At 44.0% G+C, this 18,396-nt stretch overlaps 1 protein-coding gene across 12 annotated transcripts in view; it reads left to right on the forward strand.

The window, feature by feature from the left end:
• Positions 1 to 7,002: 7,002 nt before the first annotated feature.
• Positions 7,003 to 18,396, forward strand: part of PLEKHA1 (pleckstrin homology domain containing A1) — a 55,969-nt gene continuing 44,575 nt past the window's right edge. For 3 of the 12 annotated variants that reach the window (XM_072740291.1, XM_072740292.1, XM_072740289.1), the window contains exon 1: positions 7,003 to 7,142. The gene's annotated coding sequence lies outside the window, so the exon portion shown is untranslated. Of the gene's footprint in view, positions 7,143 to 7,463; positions 8,046 to 16,235; positions 16,417 to 18,396 lie in introns of those variants that run through there. The other 9 variants (XM_025994731.2, XM_025994734.2, XM_025994719.2 and 6 more) reach the window with 6 other exon arrangements.

The raw sequence follows: 18,396 nt of genomic DNA on the forward strand, positions 1-18,396 counted from the left end.
CCAGGATCACACCCTGGGCCAAAGGCAGGCGCTGAACCGCTGAGCCACCCAGAGACCCCCCTCTTTCAATATTTTTAATAATGTACTTCTCACAGTTCCGGAGGCTGGGAAGTCTAGTTTTACTGACATGGAAATGTGATTCAGTCCTGGGTGAGGGTTTTCCTGGCTTGCAGATGGCTGCTTGCTTCCTGAGTCTTCACATTGCTGGGAGGCAGTGGGGACAGCAGCTCTGGTGTCTTCTTGTTACAGGGACACTAATCCTATTGGGTCAGCCCCTCCCCCTCCTGATGACCTCCTTTAATTTTAATTACCTGCATAAAGGCCCTATCGCCAAATACCCTCACATTGAGGGTGGGGGCTCCAACATACTAATTTGTGTGTAAACAGCAACAAAAAAATGTGTGTGTGTGTGTTTGGGGGTGGGGGACACAATTCGGCCCATAACGCCACATTGAAGTCATACCTCAAAACAAAACAAAAACAGAGAAAAAATAATAATAATACCCCAAAGTCAATTCCTCTCTGCCAGAGATTCGAATGCAGTCGGTCTGGGGTGGGGTCTTGTCCCAAGACTTTTTTTTTTTTTTTTTTACTTTTTTTTTTTTAAAGCAGTCCCAAGGATCCTACTACGCAGCAGGGCTCCAGACGCTAAGACGTCCTCGCCCGGCCTCTCTAGGCCTTGAACCTGGCAGGAGGAGCCCGCCGCTGCGCTTATCCTGGAATGCACAGACTGCAGTGCCGGATAAGGAAATCAGTGCAAAGCTCTCTTTTATCTGGAGGAAGTCGTGCATGAAGTGCTGGTGCAGAGGTGGCTGCTGAGGTCCCAGCGCCGGGCCCGTCGGGCTGGTCCGGGGGCCGCTGCACCGGCTCTCGGCCCGGGCCCTGCGCGCACCTGCACCGCCGGCTCTTGGCGGGGGGCCCAGGCTTAGCATCTCCTTTGAGCCTCAATGTAGCCCCGCTGAGGAGGCAGGAAAGCCGTGATTGGAATAAGCCGCGGTGGCCCTAGGTGAATAATTGTGAATGGAATCCGCGCTGGAGACTTGTGGTTCTCACAGCTGCAGGGTGGAGGGGATGGGGGTGGGGACCACCATGGGAATTCGGGGAGTATTGTTCAGCGCGGGCTGCACCTTCCATTGTTGGGCTCTAATTACAGCTTTTGTTTCACCATAAAGTACAGTTATTAAATGCTGGCCGGAACGGAGCCGTCTCTACAGGCCGGGGGTGGGGGGGGGGGGGGGTGGCAAAGGCATGCTATTTTTAGAGCTACCCCTGCTGTGCTGGGGGAGGGGCGGGGGGTGGGTAGGAACCTGCCAGCTTTGGGGTGAAAGCGAATTCTTTCTGAGGGAGGCGGACAGCACTGAAAATAAAGAAGCCATCCCCCTCCTGCTCTTGTCTCCAGAAGTCCCTTTATTTATATATATTTACTTTTGCAGCCAGAAGGGGGTGTGGGGTAAACTTGGGAAAGCAAACTGAAGTCCCCCTGTATTATGAGTCAAGGTCTTCCAGCCAAACAGACTGATTGGGACATAGAGAGATATAGAAAGATATAGATAGACAGTAGGCATAAAGATACAGACATATGAGAAAGGAGACTTTTTAGAGGAATTGTTTCAGGTGGCCACGGAGGCCGAGAAATCCCACGATGGGCTCCCTGCAAGCTGGAGAGCCAGGAAACCTGGTGGTGTCATTCAGTTTGAGTCCAGGAGCACGGATGTCTGAGGGCAGGAGAAGATGGATGTCTCCTCGGCCCAGGCAGCCACGAGTTCACCTCCCTCCACCTTTTTTGTTCTTTTCAGGCCCTAAATGGATTGGATGATGCCTACCCACATTGGGGAGGGAGATTGTTACTCAGTCATCAATTCAAATGTCAATCTCTTTCAGAGACATTGTCACAGATACATGCAGAAATAATGTCTTACCAGCCATCTGAGCATCAGTCAAGTTGACACATAGGACTAGCTATCACATCCGCCTTGCGCTGGCATCCTTGGTCCCTCTAAGGGAGCCTCTCCACCTTCCCCAATACCATATCCACAGGATACTGCTCTCTAGATGTACCTAACTCCTCAAGATCCTGGACCACAATGATACCTCCATCCCAGTCACCCCAGATATGTGTGTGTTTTACAGCAATCAAAGTAATTATGATCACTTTGCCAAGTAATCAAAGTGTTTTAAGTGTTTCAGAGCAATCAAAGTAATTCGAGAACCTACCCACTGCCCAGGTGAGAGATTCTATCTAAAATGTATCATCCATCTTGGTCAGGCAAGCTCAGGCATCCTATTCAGGTAAACTGAATAAGACAATCGTGTATATTGGTGAAGCCATTAATGTGTGCCAGACACCTTGCTAAGAGTGCATATTTGCTAACATGTGTTATTTCATTTAAGACTCATGATGAGCTGTAAAGTAGGAATTATTATCCACTCCAGTTTACAGATGAGGAAATGTTGAGGATCAGAGGGGTAAGGTAAGGAGCCCAAGGTCACAGCTGGTCAGTGCAGATGGACTTCAGAGCCCTAGCTCCTAGGGGAGCCCCTGTCCTGGGGTGGGACCCACGATGTCCACAGGGTTTGTGGTGGGAGCTGTGACTTCTGCTTCTCTTCCTCTGGGGCCAAGACATGGCAGCCCTCCCAAGTGCTTGAGGCATTGGTTCTTGTTGTTGAAGGCAAATATACTCTTCAGATAAACGCAAAGATGGATGAGAGAATCCAGTGGCCTTTAACTCAAGGAGGAGCTTGGTTGAAGTGGGACAGGTGAGTTGCAGGGGTCTGAGGAGGAATTCCCACAGGCCCTTTACCTTCTAGACTGTTCCTCTACTTAAGTACCCAGCACTGGCCCTGGACAAGCACCTTGGCTTCAGAAAATCTTCCTTTTCATGCTTTCATGCCACACTGGAGCAAGAGTTTACAAGTTTGGATGGGAGCAGGCATTCTGTGCTTCACAACTTTAGGGCTTACCAGCATCCCAGACCTTCCACATGTGGTCAGGATAATTAAAGTATGACCTTACTGGGGTGTGTGATGGGGCTGGAGCCTCACCAGACCCTAGAGATCATGGAGGTGCTGAGGAATTTTAGAGGTTCTGTAGAATAGGGGTCCTAAAGGCAGGACACCCCTGCTTCCGCTCCCTAAAAATCTTGGAGGCAATTATCTGTCCTTATTCCTTTTTCTTTTTTTCCTTGTTGAACCTGGAGTTTGGGTTGGCTGCTGACCTGTTCTGAAACCCTGTTCTCATACCTCTGTGAACATGATTTGTGCATAGTCTCTCATACTTCTTCCCTGAAGGATTGTGCTCCAGCCTTGGGACACAAGAATAAGCTCCAGAAGGAGCATCCAGTCGCCTGACCTGTATTCCGGGCAGGTCACTTAATCCAACCCCACCCTGCGTAATTACTGAGACTCATCCTTCCTATCACTTGGCTGAAGTCCAGTGCGTGGGAAGGCTGGGAGGGCCAGCTTTCTGACTCCTCAACCAGAACAGCAACCCCACTGACTGCTGCGGGATTCATCTGTACACTGAAAAACAGGGAAGAGCTCTTTTTTACCCTCTGCCATCCAGTTTCTGGAAGGGACACTGTAGCAACAAAGCTGGGTTTGCAGACTGTTTGGTTCATGTTCAATGCTTGTTTTATCTTGGTTCTGATTTCTAGTGAGAACAGGGGTTTACTTCTGGACTTCCTTCTTCTGTCTACTTCTGATTCTGACTGCCCATGAAGTAGGCTGTTGGCCTTCATCATTGAACAGATATTTCTGTCCTAGGCACGGAGGATAGGGTGATGAACAAAACTGATAGAAAAGAACTATGGGTTGCATTCTAGAGTGACGTGCAGAAAATGAACGAGATAAATAAGTAAAATACATAATGTATAGGAAAGGGATCAATGCTAAGGAGAAAAATATAAAGCAAGGAAGAAAGACATGAAGTGTCCATGAGGGGAGGTCAAATATTTCAGAGGTGACGAGTGCTCAGTGACTTTCTGTGTGATTTTTGGATCAGTCATGTGACTTGTCTACACTGCCCTACTTCGTGTTGTCAAAAGGGTTAATTCTCTGTGGAGGATCCTGGGTACTGCATGTAAGCATACAGAAGGGACTTGATGAATATTTTCGAATGAAACATCAAAGTGCTTTACACACTGAAGGTGTGATGAGGAGGAGAAGAGTGATATTTTCAAGGTAAATTGCAGATTCTTTTTTTTTTTTAATTGCAGATTCTTGAAATCAGACTCCTCCTCTCCCTTTTCTTCAGATGATGAGTAGCCATGGAATATTCCAGCATTCCTCAGTGCTGTCTGTGGGTCCTGGATGTTCTGGGTTTGTTCTCAGACTGTAATTTCAACAAGGGAATATTCCACATACTTCTTCTTTTTTAAACACCAAGAGTACTGTTATGTAATAAATCTCTCCATCCAAAAACAGGCTGGAGGAAAAGGAGAGAGAGGAGTATTATTATGGTTATTATTATTATTATTATTTTGGTCACTACATTAATTGGCTGAGCCTGAGCCTTCCGTACAGAAGGGTGTTAACAGGTTCTGGTTATACCGCAACCTCAAAGTAGCGTTGGGGTTACCTGGCTGTGTGTCTTTGGGCAATTTGAATCACTTTTCTGGCTCTCCTCATTGTTTGTACATGTGGCTCTCAGTATCAAACAACCTTTGGGGCTTGTTGGGCAAAAAACAAAAGGGAATAATTTAAGTTCACTCAATAAATAATGTCCTGTCCAGAGTGAATGAGAGGCTCTCTGCTTCTGAGGTCTGATCTCTGGGCTAGGGTTTCCAGATCAAATACATGCTAAATTTGAATTTGAGTTTCAGATACATAGGGTGGGTTTGTTTGTTTTTAGTTTAAGTATGTCCCAGATATCTGAGAATCTTTGAGGATTCCGGAGCTGGAGACTCCCTCCGGTCCCTCTAGTGAAGGAGGGCAAGCTCAAATGTCTAGAGGAATTGGAAAATTGATATCTGGATTTTTATGTGAAATTATCCTTTTTTTATTTTTTTAAAGGTTTTATTTATTTGAGAGAGAGGGGGCTGTACAAGCAGGGTTGGGGGGCGGGGGGGAAGCAGACCCCCCTCCAGTTGAGCAGGGAGTCCAATGTGTTGCTCAATCCCAGAACCCTGAGATCATGACCAGAGCTGAAGGCAGATGCTCAATGGACTGAGCCACCCAGATGCCCCCAAATCATCCTATTTTTAAATGTTAGCCACACAGTCAGTTGATAAAAACCCCAAACCGACTGTTTGAACTAAAGGAACCAGTGCTCTGGCCAGTTTATAAACTATTATCAGGCCAAACACTTTCAACCACTATCCGGATGAAGAAATGAAGCTTCAAGAAGACAGGTGTCAGCAAGGCTACAACAGCTAAGGTTTCTCAAAAGATAACAGAACCGTCACCTTGGAAATGTTGAAGATGAGCAGTCTGAGAGAGCCAGGACAGGAGCATTCCGTGGAAGGTGTATTCACCTCCATCAGCTTATGGGACTCTGAGAACATTGTCCATGTTCAGCACTTGAAATCACTGAGAGTCAAGAAAGGCAAAGTGTCACCCTCTGCCTAAGGTCGCACAGGAAAGTCTCTTCAGATAAGTCTAGGGCCATTTTTCACTTCTCCTTTGATTCAGATGACATAATATCTTTAGGATCCTAATAAAGACGAACTCCAGATCCAATTTTCTGCTTCATAAACAGAAGGGAGTCAGAAGGCCAGGCTGAGTGCCCAGACTTTTAACCCAGTTCACAAATAAAGAAGGAGATAAGTCGTCAAGATTCAGCCATGGAACCAGGTCATCGGCATGTACCCCGTGTCTTCTGTCTCAGCAGCTGTACAGCTTGTCCTGCCACTGAACGTCTCCTTGTCTCCTGTACGTCTTCACATAGGAAGGATGTTCTGAAAGGCATTGATAAAGATTTTGAAGGGGGGAAGGATGTGATCTAAAGCTGTGCATGGGGAAGGAAAGGAAGGACGCAGATGGAACAAATATTTATTGAGAACCTAGCGTGTGCCATGCACTTTGGAGGGTGTGGCATCTAATTCTTCCCCAGCTCTTTGCCTGTCTGAATAATGCTCATTTTTCAGGTTTCGGCTCAACACCTTCCTAGAGTACCCCCCCTCTTTAACTTGCTCTGTTTCTCCATTGCATTAAAATCTGAAATCATCTTGCTTATTTGAGGACCTGCGCCCCTCACAGATTGCAGGCTCCACGAGGGCAGGATGGTGTGTGTCCTAATCTCAAGACGTACTCATGAGATTGGCGCATAGCAGGTGCTCAACAAATACGTTAGGTATTCTTACGAATAGTCACGAGCATACACATTCATGCTGCAGCTGTCCTGAAAGAATCTGAATTCATCGTTCTGTACGTTTCTCTAAGCGCCCTTGTCCTACAAAGTTAGGAAGCTGAGCTAATAGCTCTGGGGGAGAAACGGTTCTGAGCGAAGAGTTGGCGCGCAGGGCTGCAGAGGGGTTGTCCTTCAGGGCACGCAGTAGCCTGTGTAGGGATGCTTCCTGCACCGACGATGGAACAGCTTGCAAACAGATTATGCGCACGCGAACGAAGCCTATTTTGAAAGATCCCAGGGCCGCGAAGCTTTGGGCGATGACATCACAGAACCCCGAGCTCCCCCCGCTCCGCGCCCACCCCGCCCACTCCGAGCCAAGCCCCTCGGTGCTCCGAGACTACCAATCCCAGGAGGCACCGCAGCGCAGGGGCCCAGAGCTCCCCGCGCAGTCCGCCCCGACGCGCCGAGGCAGCCTCCTCTGGAACCAGGAAGGCGCCCCAGGCCCGGCCCGCCACGCCGCCCGGACCGCGCGCGGGGCCTGCCGGGACTTGTAGTCTCCGCGGGCTGGGCGTGCGGGCTCGGGAATCTCGGCCGCCGTCTGGGGGCCGCGGCGGCGCGGGCGCGCGTGCGCAGTGCGCGGACGGGCCGTCGCGGGCGCCGCTCCGGCAGCTCGGAGCCGGTGGGAGCCGGGGCCGCGGCTGCGCGGTGCGGAGGGCCGAGGGCCGACGTGAAGTTGGGCGTGAGAAGCGCGGCCGCTCCGGGGCGGGGTGGGCGGGGCCGGGCTCCGGGAGCGCCGCGCCGGCTGGGGGAGAGCAGGGAGGCGTCCGCGCGTCCGCCGAGGGGCCGGCGGGCGCTGGTGAGTGCGGGGCGGCGGGCGGCGGGCGGCGGGCGGCGGGCGGCGCGGGGGCCCGGGCTGGCCCGCACCTGGGCGAGGCCGCGGCGCCCGCTCACCTGCGCGCGCGGGCTGCGGGCTGCGGGCTGCGGGGCGGCGGGAGGGGGCGGCGTCCTCTTCCCGCGGCTCGTTTATTGTTTCTCCGCCTCGGCCCGGCGGCGCCCGGCGCGGGAGGGCGGGAGGGCGGGGGCCCGGTGCGGGGATTCCCGGCGGCCGACGCCTGTCGGGGCCGCTCCGCCTCGGGGCCGCGCCTCCGGGGGCTCGGCCGCCGCGGGCGGCGTTTCCCAGCGTCTTCCTGCGCTTTCGCTTTGGGACGCGGCGAGGCGGCGGGCGGCCCCGCCCCGGGCCGCGGAGTCCGGCTTCACCTCCGCGGGTTCGCGGCGCGGGGGCCGCAGGTGCCTCGCCCAAGGTCACGCAGGTAGGAGCGCGGGGGCGGCCGGTGGCCCCCGGCCCCGGAGCCTGCAGGCCAGCTGCCCGGCGGCCCTCGGCGGTTTGCGGTTTGTCGCCGACGCTTTCTATTGACCCTCCTGGGTAGGTCGTCGGCGGGGAAAGTTGTCACAGTGAAAACGGGCCTGTTATTTATAGCGCCCGCTGCCTTGGTGGAAGCCGAGTGGCGCCGAGCCCCGGAGCCGAGCATCTGCCCGGGCTGCGCGCGGCGCTCGATGCTGCTGTTTGGGGGCGACCCCGGGGCAGGCTCACGCGCCCCGCCCCGCCCCTTATTCTGGCCGATGGGTCGGTGGACCGTCGCCCGCTTCTGCAGGACTCTCTCGGTTTTGATGAGCCGGCCTCCTCTGTGAATCAGTTTTCTAGCTGGAAGATCTTATTTCCTGTGTGTTTAACGACTGGAGCAAGCAGCGCACTTAGGAGGTTGATGACCATTGTCCTTCTGTCTTGCAACCGCGGATCCGTCGGTTTTATTACTCCCCCCCCCCCCCCGCCCCGCCAGGGGCTCAGCTTACAGACTTTCTATGTGAGTGTAATGCCCCTGAAAACACTGGAAAGCGAAATTTGGCCCAGCTTTATAGGAATGGGAGAAAAAACACGCAGAAAATCAGCCTGCGAAGCTAGAGAATCTTGATTGTCTAGAAATCAAGGGGAAATCTAGAAAATCATTCCGTGAAGCCAGAAATCAAGCTGTGAAGCTTTTCTTCCCAATGAGAAAGGCTCTAAGATAGGAAGATTCATTCTAAAATGCCTGTGGGTTTTCATGCTCCCAATTTTCATATTAATACACTTGTGCAAAAAAAATAAAAATAAAAGTATTTCCCCAAATGAAGTCTGTTTAAATAGTCCTCACCTTGGCCAGATCTTCCCAAGGAAAATTACATTTTAGGATATTTATAGATTTAAACAAGAATGCCTGAGCTTAGTGGAATTCGAGTTAATGGTTAATTTATTTTATAGTGCTATAAACCCTACAGAATATCCATTGATGAGGTTTCTCTTGAAGAGCGAGCCGTATCAAGGAGTGTCGGGGAATATAGCTGGGAATTTGCTTTTGGTGGCAAGTAGTGGGTAACTTTTGTGACTTGAGGAGTTGTGATTTATATGTATTGAAACTGCTTCATATTGCACTTTATCTTGCTAATTAGTGGTTTTATGGTTGCTTTGGGGGGGAGGGAAGTAGCAGGTTTGTATCTTTTTATCCTCCAGTTTTAACAATGTAGCAACATAGGAAAGAGAGAGGTGGTGTGTCAATTGTGGAGTTTGTCATAGACCAGGAGAGACAGTAAAACAGGATAAGTATACAATTGTTAGGAAACTGCTATGAATTCATAAGCCGGAAGGACCTTTTTAGAAATGTTTAAGGACATTAAGAATAGCATTGGGATATTTTCTTTAAAAAGCCACTGTGGGCAGTCCTGTCCTCCCGTGTTTATTGTTAACATATAGGATATGACAATATTGAAGACTCCTGGGAAAATATTTAGGAAAGATGGAAACATTTTATATTTTTACAGAGGCTTTTCCTCTAGAAATGTCTAATGCAGCTCAAAAACAAAACAAAAAAGGACTTTTACTTCTGCCTGAAAGTTCTTTTAGTCCTGCTGCAAAACTTGTATTTTGACTGTATGATGATTTGAACCCAGAATGAAATCTATGAAATAACCTATTGACATATTTTAAGTTGGACTTTGATAATGAAATATTACTGGATTTTTAAGAAGATTTTATTCATTTATTCATGAGAAACACACAGAGAGAGGCAGACATAGGCAGAAGGAGACGCACGCTCCCTGTGGGGAGCCCGATGTGGGACTCGATCCCACGACCCTGGGATCATGACCTGAGCCAAAGGCAAATGCTCAACCACTGAGCCACCCGGGCGTCCCAGAAATATTACTGGATGTTAAATTGTTGTTCTGATTTAAATCTGTCATTTAAGAATGAGAGAGAGAAATTGTATTCTGAATACAATATAGTAATTATTCAGATGTGATAACATTCTGCTTTTATGAGGTCAAAACTTCAAGTACTATAGTAGTAACTGCCTCAGCTTTGAGCTGAAGTAACATACAAATACTCCTCCACATGCTTGAGCATTTTACTTCTGTTAATATTAAATTTTGATTTTAAATTTCAAGATGATTCTCCTATTTCTGATCTGCAATAATAAAATGGCTTCAGTAGGAAATAAATATTAAAGCTGAGTTTTAATTGTTTTGACCATTTGTAAGTAAACAGCATTTAGAAAGGTATTGACATGATACCAGAGAAGAGTTCTTAGGACAGAAACTTCTGGTAGTTTTAGATGCTTGTATGTAATGCTTAATTATTTTTAGAAACATAGAAATATGGGATGTTTTTATCCAAAAATAAAAATTTCTGTTGATTCTTGTTATAGCAGTAGGACTCTGTTGTGCTTAATGAGTAACATTAAACCATTGAACTCTGAGTAATATTTTTTCCTAGTATCTGCTGTGTAGTACAGAATATCTGAGCTTATAATTCCTAGAAGATATTTAAGCAAACATATTTGCTGTTTATTTTGATAAGCCTTTTGATTAGTTGAATTGCTTTGATTCAGGGAAATCGTGTTTGGGGGATTTTATATCAGAATTTGAATTGAAATGTTGACTGTAAAAGAAAATCAGTGTCATTTAGGATATTTTTTAGCATTTAAATAAGCCTTAGAGTCTTATATATTTTTTCCTACACGGAAACCTTATAATTGTCACTGTGATAGTTTTATTTTCCAAAAAGTTGTGGTTTTACCCCTTACACAGCCTAGCCTCTTAGTGTTTCACCATTGAACTCTGGGTTCTGTGCTCAGTTTACCCTGTCCTCGAAGAAAGGACAGTCACAGGCACTTAGAACTGGAAGCAGTCTCAGAGGACTTCTAATGTAGCATCTTACCCAGTACAGTAAATCCCCTGTGAGAATGTTCGTGTCTGGTGTTTCCTCTCATTACTAAGGGCATGATGCTGTTCCGTATATCATCAGGTTAGTGAGCAGTCTGAGCTTGGTGAAAACAAACAGAAGACAGTTTTATTTTTCACCATTCACTGCTTTCAACTATGATATTCATAGGATCTTCCTCCCCCTCCCCACCCCGAACCTCATAACATCGTGGACAAATGATAGCTTTTTCCATCATTTGTAGCTATTAAAAGCTCCAGTCTGTCTATTTCAGTTTAAACCTTCAGTCTTCTATTCAATTTTAAGTTCTTCTTCTCTCTTACCCCAGTGTCAAGCCACTTAACTACTTGAACTACTTGGAGTGGGGAGGAATTGTGGTATGTTCCCAGAATTCCTCTTTCTCTTTCCTCTTCTGGATCTACTTGGTTAGGGACTTGTAAGAAGAACAATGGAAAAAGAGAAGTCTATCTTACTGGGTGCTGTTAAAGCCCTCTTTTGATTAACAGTGGCAAGACATTGATGTCCACTGATAGGCGTCCACACTGGACTCTCACAGAGAGACTCCCCACTGCACCTAGTTCCTGAATATGAAATTTGCTGTGGGCTTACACTGCCACATCCTCATCCCTGACCTGTCAGTCCCACCCTCTGGTTCCTAGGAGTGTGTGGGGGGTGAGATGCATTGGGGATCTTTTCTCCCCGCAGCCAGATTTTTTGATAACAGCAAGACAGCTCAAGTCTAGCTATCTTCTGCAGCTTCCATTTAACCCACTGGAAACTCACTTCCTTGTGATGCCAAGTAATGGTATGCCAGCTGCATAAATGCCCCCTTTTGTGCCCTTACATTGCATATTAAATCCCCCTGCTCCGACAGGTACATACAGGACAACCACTCAGCGTACTTGATAAGTAGGCAGTGAACTACGGAATGGGTTGCCGGTGTCTCCTTGTAGACTCTTCTTGGTGAATGACTCTGTTAGAGGGCTCCTGCCACTGTTTTGGGGTGAATACCCCCTTCCTTTCCATGTGTTCTCCCTGAAGACTTGGAATACTTTCAGTTTTTCCCTCTCTTCTGTCAAATGCTTATATCAAGTTATGGTAAGGTGTTGATTAGAGTGCCAGAGCCCTGAAGGGGGTGTGTGTGAGGGAAGGGATGTCAGTGCTGAGCTTCCTGGATGTTTGATCCTTGATGTCTGTATATCCACAATTTTGGGTTTGTTAGCAAATTTGGGACAACAAGGCTAGTCCCACTCAACACAGTTAACAAATAATAGTGAAGAACTTAAGTTTTCTCTCTTTTTTTGTTTGTGTCTCTGGTTTTTGTTTTGTTTTTATTTTTTTGGCTTACTTCCTGGTTCCTGACCGAAGAAGTATTAACTGTGAATATATTAATTGATGACTGTAACTAACTATACTTTAGACTGAAGGATACATATGCTGGAAGGTTTTAATAATACAGTTTTATCTTTTCTTGCCTCCTACTAGCTTTACTAAAAATACAAATACAAATAGAAATATAGTGTTTGAACTTTTTTCCTTCCATAGTCCAAGCAAACCAGTCAGTTAAATCTGCTAAATGATTTTTTGTCTAATGAGGAAAAAGAAAGTTTCTGTCTAGAAACTGAAATATTAATGTTCTTTGCAAGAACATGGGTGGGTCTAGAGGGTATAATGCTAAGTGAGGTAAGTCAGCCAGGAAAAGACAGATACCATATGATTTCACTGGATTCATGTGGAAGTTAGGATACAAAACAAGTGAACAAAGAAAAAAGAGACAAAAAAGACCCTAGCTTCATAGATACGGAGAACAAACCGGTGGTTGCTAGAGGGGAGGTGGGTGGAGGATGGGTGAAATAGGTGAAGGGCATCAAGAATACACTTATCTCAGTGAGCACTGAGTAATGTATAGAATTGTTGAATCACCATATTGTACACCTGAAACTAATATAACACTGTGTGTTAATTATACTTGAATTAAACAATTGTGGAGGAAGAAAATATTTGTGGCAGTAATTATGGACTCCTTGATACTTCATTCAACAAGTAGTTGAGCGCCTTCCATGTGACAGGCACTGTTTTAAGCACTGAAGAAACAATAGTAGATACACACAAAAATCACTGCTCTGATGGAGTGAACATTCCAGTGTGGGGAAACAGGTAAATAGGTAAATGATATTGTTTGTTAGCAAATGCTAAGGAGAATAAAACAGGAAAGGGAGATAGGAAGTGGCTGTATAGTTCACTTTTGCAATTTTAGATAGCATCAAGATAGGTTGTCACTTTTTCTCTGAGAAAGCGATATTTGAGTTCAAAGGCCTGAGTGGGGAGCTTGTCTGACATAGTAGGAAGTCCATCGGCCAGATGAGTGACCGAGGGGGCGCTGGGATAGGGTTTGGGAGGCGTAGGTGAGGCCTGTATGTCTTTGTAAGGGCTTTGGTTTTTACTTTGAGTGAGATGAGATCAATCACATTGAAACAGTGGTTCTTAACCTTGGCTGAACACTGGAATTATCTGGGGAAATTTAAAAATGTACTGATGTTGGGGTGCCTGGATTGCTCAGTCAGTTAAGCGTATACCTTCAGCTTTCTGCTCAGTGGGGATTCTGCTTCTCTCGCTCTCTCAAGTAGATAAAATCTTTTTAAAAAAATGTACTGATGTCCAAATCCCATCTCTAAAATTTTGTTTCATTTCTTCTCTCTCTCTCTTTTTTAAAGTTTTATTTATTTAAGTAATTTGTACACTCAGTGTGGGGTTCAGACTTATAATCCTTGAGATCAACAGTTGCATGCTCTTCTGACTGAGCCAGCCAGGCACCCCCTGCCCCCCATTTCCAGAGTTTCTGATTTAATTGGTCTGGGGAGGTGTCCAGCCTTGGCATCAGGATTTTTAACAACTCCTAGGTAATTCTAATAATAAGCCAAGGTTAAGAGTTTTGAGCAGAGTGACATTACCTGGTATTGAAGTGCCTGGGTTCCAGAGCCAGACTCCTCTGGTTTGAATCTGAGCTGTGCCACTTCCTAAACCTGTGACCTTGGACAACTTATTTTTAAAATTCTCTGTGCTTTATTTTCTCATCTGTAAAGTTGTTATAAGGATTAAATTAATATTTAAATATTTAGGACAGTGCTTGGCCAGTAGTAATATGTGTTTATTGAATAAACACTTGAATATATGTTTTAATGGGATCACTCTGCTGTTTTGAGAATAACAAAGTGAAGGGGGGTAAGAGCAGAAGCAAGGGACAGTCATCTAGTTGAGAGGTGATGGTGGCCTGGACCAGAATGGCAGCCGTGCAAGTGATGAGAAGTAGTGGGATTCTGGATATGCTTACAAGATGGAGCCAACAGGTTTTGCTGATTGGATGTGTGATGAAAGAGAAAGAAGATTCATTCAACTCTGGCTCTAAGATATTTTGCCTGAACAGCTGGAAGAAGGGAGTGGTTGTTTACTGAGATGAGAAAGATAGAGAGGAACAGGTTTCTAAGGGGAATACCTAGTGCTGTTTGTTAAGTTTGAGACATCTGTTAGATGAGTAAATAGATATGTAGACAGCTGTATACCTGAGTCTGGAGTTCAGCTGAATGTCCAGGGCTGGAGATAACTTTTGGAAGCCATCTGTATGTAGACCTGTGTGAATAAGTGAGTCACCAGGGGACTGCATATATATAGAGAAGAGGTCCATGGGCCACCTCCTGGAACACTCTAACATTCAGAAGTCTGGGAGATGAAGTGTTTCTCAGGATTTCTGATGTGATCTAGAATGAAAGACAATTGTAATTCTTCTCCCCCCCCCCCCTTTTTTTTAAAACAGCTTTATTAAGGTACAATTCACCCATAAAGTGTACCATTCAGTGAGTTTTAGTATATTCACAGAATTGTGTAACTGTTACCACAATCAGTTTTAGAATATTTTTATTACCCTAAAAAGAAACCCTGTATCCTCCCATCCCTAAGCAACTCCTCATTGCCCTCATCCCTTCTATCCTTAGGCATGTGCTAATCTACTTCTGTCTTTATGGGTTTGCCCATATGGAGTTCGTATCATTGGAATCATATAATATGTGGTCTGTTTAGAGGACGAGGTAGTCTCATTAGTACTTAGCCCCTAGATTCATTGGATAATCATTTGGTAAAGGTGAGGGCTATAAGATCTTTCATTGTAAAGATACATTTTCCTCTTTGTAATTAGTTAAGAAAACTGTAGGGTTGATATTTTAAGACTGTGTGAATATTCTGTTCTTTAACAACCTGTTATGTGGTGGTTTTAGTGTTATTGAAGATGCTTGCTTAAATAGTAATTATGTTGGGATTGCAAAGTGCTGATTTTTGATTACTATATTTTCAAAGACTGTAAGTTCATAATATCTCTAATTCAGATGTATTATGTAGAGTTTGCCTTTTTTATTGATACATCTTTTCTCTTACCAGGAAAATCTTGGTGCCTAATAACAAATAAATGTTTTATTACTTCATATTATATATATATATATATTGCATGTTATGTTTTATATTGTATATTGTTTACTTTAGATATTAGTGTTATGTTATTTAAGATAGTCATAGTATTAATATGTTTACAGTATCCTATAATGCACATAAAATACTATCATATATATAAAATAGTTTCAGAATGATAATACCAAATGGGATAATAGAGTTACGGGATAAAGGTATATATGATTTTGTTAAATACTGCCATATTCACTTAAGCAGTGTTGCAGCATTTTGCATTTTCATGAGCAATGTAGAAGTACCTGTTTTCTAATAGCTTCACCAATATAGTGTATTGGTAAGCTTTTGACTTTTTGCCAGTCTGATGGGTGAGAAATGATAGCTCTCTGTGACACAGACTTTTTCTATTATGAAGGGTTGTGAACATCCACAAAAGTAGACAGAGTTGTATAACTATAGTACCCATCATGTAGCTCCAACAACTATCAACCCGGGCCATGCCTCCTCCATTCCCTGCCCCCAGATTATGCCAGCAATAAGTTATGTCTGTATCAGTAAATAACTCTAAACTGATAAGGATTCATTTACTTGGTGACATAATCACAATAACATTATCACACTGAAAATAAAGATCTGTTTCCTTAATACCATTAGGCAATATTCTAATATCTAATTTTCTTAAATATGTCCGTTTTTTAAAAATGGGATTTATATTTATAGAAGGTCCACATGTTGTGATTATGTCTTTTTAAGTCTTTTATTTTTCATTTTTTTATTTTTTAAAGATTTTATTTGAGAGTGAGCAAGCTAGTGGGCAAGTGTGCTTGGGGGCAGGAGGAGGAGCAGAGGGAGAGGGAGAGGGGGAGGGAGAGAATCTCAAGCTGACTACTGAGCCTGACTTGGGGGCTCAGTGACATGGGGCTCAATCTCAGGACCCTGAGATCACAATGTGAGCCAAAACCAAGAGTTGAAGGCTCAATCAACTGAGCCATTCCAGGCGCCCCTAAGTCTTTTAATTTATAGGTTGTTCCTCTTGTTCCTTTCCCCCTGCTTCCTTGGAATTTATTTTTGAAGAAATATGTTAACATGTCCTGAGAAATTTCTTATAGCTTGGATTTTTCTATTTGAATCTCTGTGATATGGTTTTACACGTCCTTCCTTTGTTTTCTGTATTTCCTACTAATTGGTAGTTAGATCTAGAGGTTCGGCCAAAATAAGCTTTTTTTTTTTTTCTTCCCTCTTCTAGGTACTTTTTTTTTTTTTTTTAAGATTTTATTTATTTATTCATGAGAGACACAGAGAGACAGAGAGAGACATAGGCAAAGGGAGCCTGATGTGGGACCCCATCCTGGGACTCCGGGATCATGCTCTGAGCTAAAGGCAGATAGATGCTCAACTGCTGAGCCACCCAGGTGTCCCATCTAAGGTACTTTCTTTTTTTTCTTTTTTCTTTTTTTTAAGGTACTTTCATAGGTAGTATCATGTCCTTAGACACATGAACTCTGGTTGTGTTTTTTTGTGGTGTCGGTGGCAATGCTTACTGCATCTCTGTTATTTTGGGATTTTTTCTTATTATGAGTGAAGTCAAGCATCTTTTTATATGTTTAAGGGCCATTTTTATACCTTTTTCTGCAGAATATTTGTTTATGTGTTTTGCCCATTTTTCTATGGAATTTTTTATGTATTTTCCTTGACATTTTTTTGCATCTCCTTAAATGTTAGGGAGATTAGCCCTTTGTTGTGTGTGTGTGTGTGTGTGTATATATATATATATATATATATATAATATATTATATATACGTATATATATATATAATATATATATATAAGTTGTAAATATTTTCTACTGGTTTTGACTTTGCTTATCAGGTTTTTGCTATCCAAAAGCTTTTTAAAAAGTTATGCATGGCCAATTTTATCAATGAATTTTTTATTGCTACTGGTATTTTTTATTAACTTTTTAGAGATTTAAGTTAATATACAATGAATTGTATCCATTTAAAGTTTACAGTCTGATGAGTTTTGACTATATTGTGGCATGTGGCTGTAGTGCTTTCACACAGTAGAATGGTATTTCATTGTATAGACCGATTGAATTTTATTTATCTCAATGTGTTAATGGACATTTGGGTTGTTTCTAGTTTGAAGCTATTAGGAATAAAGCTGATATAAATATTTGTGAAGTAATCTTTGCATCCATATATGTTTTCATTTCTCTTGCATAAATACCTAGGAATGGAATGGCTGGGTCGTACGTTAGGTATAGGTTTGGTTTTTTTTGCCAGAACTTTTCCCAGAGTGGTTGTATCATTTTACATTCCCATCAACAGTACAGAAATATTGGATGTGCCACATCTTTGACATTTCATGTTGTTGTTTTGTTTAAGTTTAGCTATCTGGTGAGTGTTTATGGTATCTTTTTAAATTCAGGATTTTGAAGTATAACTTATATATGGTAAATTTTATTCATTTTCGAGCACAGTTCTGTAAGTTTTGACATGTGCATATATTGTGTAAGTTCCATCACAATCAAGATATACAATAGTTACATCATCAAAAAAAATGATACTTATGTTCCTTTGTAGTCCTTTTCTTTATCCCAAGCCCTAGCAATTCTTTTTTTTTTTTTTTTAAGATTTATTTATTTATTCTAGAGAGAGTAGGGAGAGGGGCAAAGGTAGAGGGAGAGAATCTCCAGCACACTCCCTGCTGAGTGTAGAGGAGCCTTGTGTGGGGCTCGATCTCACAACCATGAGATCATGACCTGAGCTGAAACCAAGAGTCGGATACCTAACCACTGAGTCACTCAGGTGCCCCTCAAGCCCTAGCAATTCTTTTTTTTTTTTTTTTAGATTTTATTTATGCATAGAGACAGGGAGAGAGGGGCAGAGACACAGGCAGAGGGAGAAGCAGGTTCCATACAGGAAGCCCGATGTGGGACTCGATCCCAGGTCTTCAGGATCACACCTGGCTGCAGGCGGCACTAAACCCCTGCGCCACCAGGGCTGCCCAAGCCCTAGCAATTCTGATCTATTTTTTATCACTATAGTTTGTTTTGTTTTTTAACTTGGATGCAGTAAGGTTTACTCTGTTGATATATGGGCCTGAGTTTTGATGGATGCATAGTGGTGTGTCCTACCACAATTAAGATGCAGAACAGTTCCATCACTACAAAATTACCCTTTGAAGCCAACCCCTCCTTTCACCCACTGGTTTTGTTCTCTGTCCCAGTAGCTTTTGTGGTCTTGCTTCTTTCATGCAGCAAAATAGATTTTGAGATTTACCCATGTATGTATAGTGGGTTTGTTCCTTTATATTGCTAACTAGTATTCTGTTGTATTGGTTGTATAGTTATTCATTTATTGGTCAAAGGACATTGGGTTGTTTCTGATTTTTACCAGTTATA

The sequence above is a fragment of the Vulpes vulpes genome, chromosome 15, assembly GCF_048418805.1.
Source record: "Vulpes vulpes isolate BD-2025 chromosome 15, VulVul3, whole genome shotgun sequence".
In the NCBI taxonomy this organism is placed as follows: Eukaryota; Metazoa; Chordata; class Mammalia; order Carnivora; family Canidae; genus Vulpes; species Vulpes vulpes.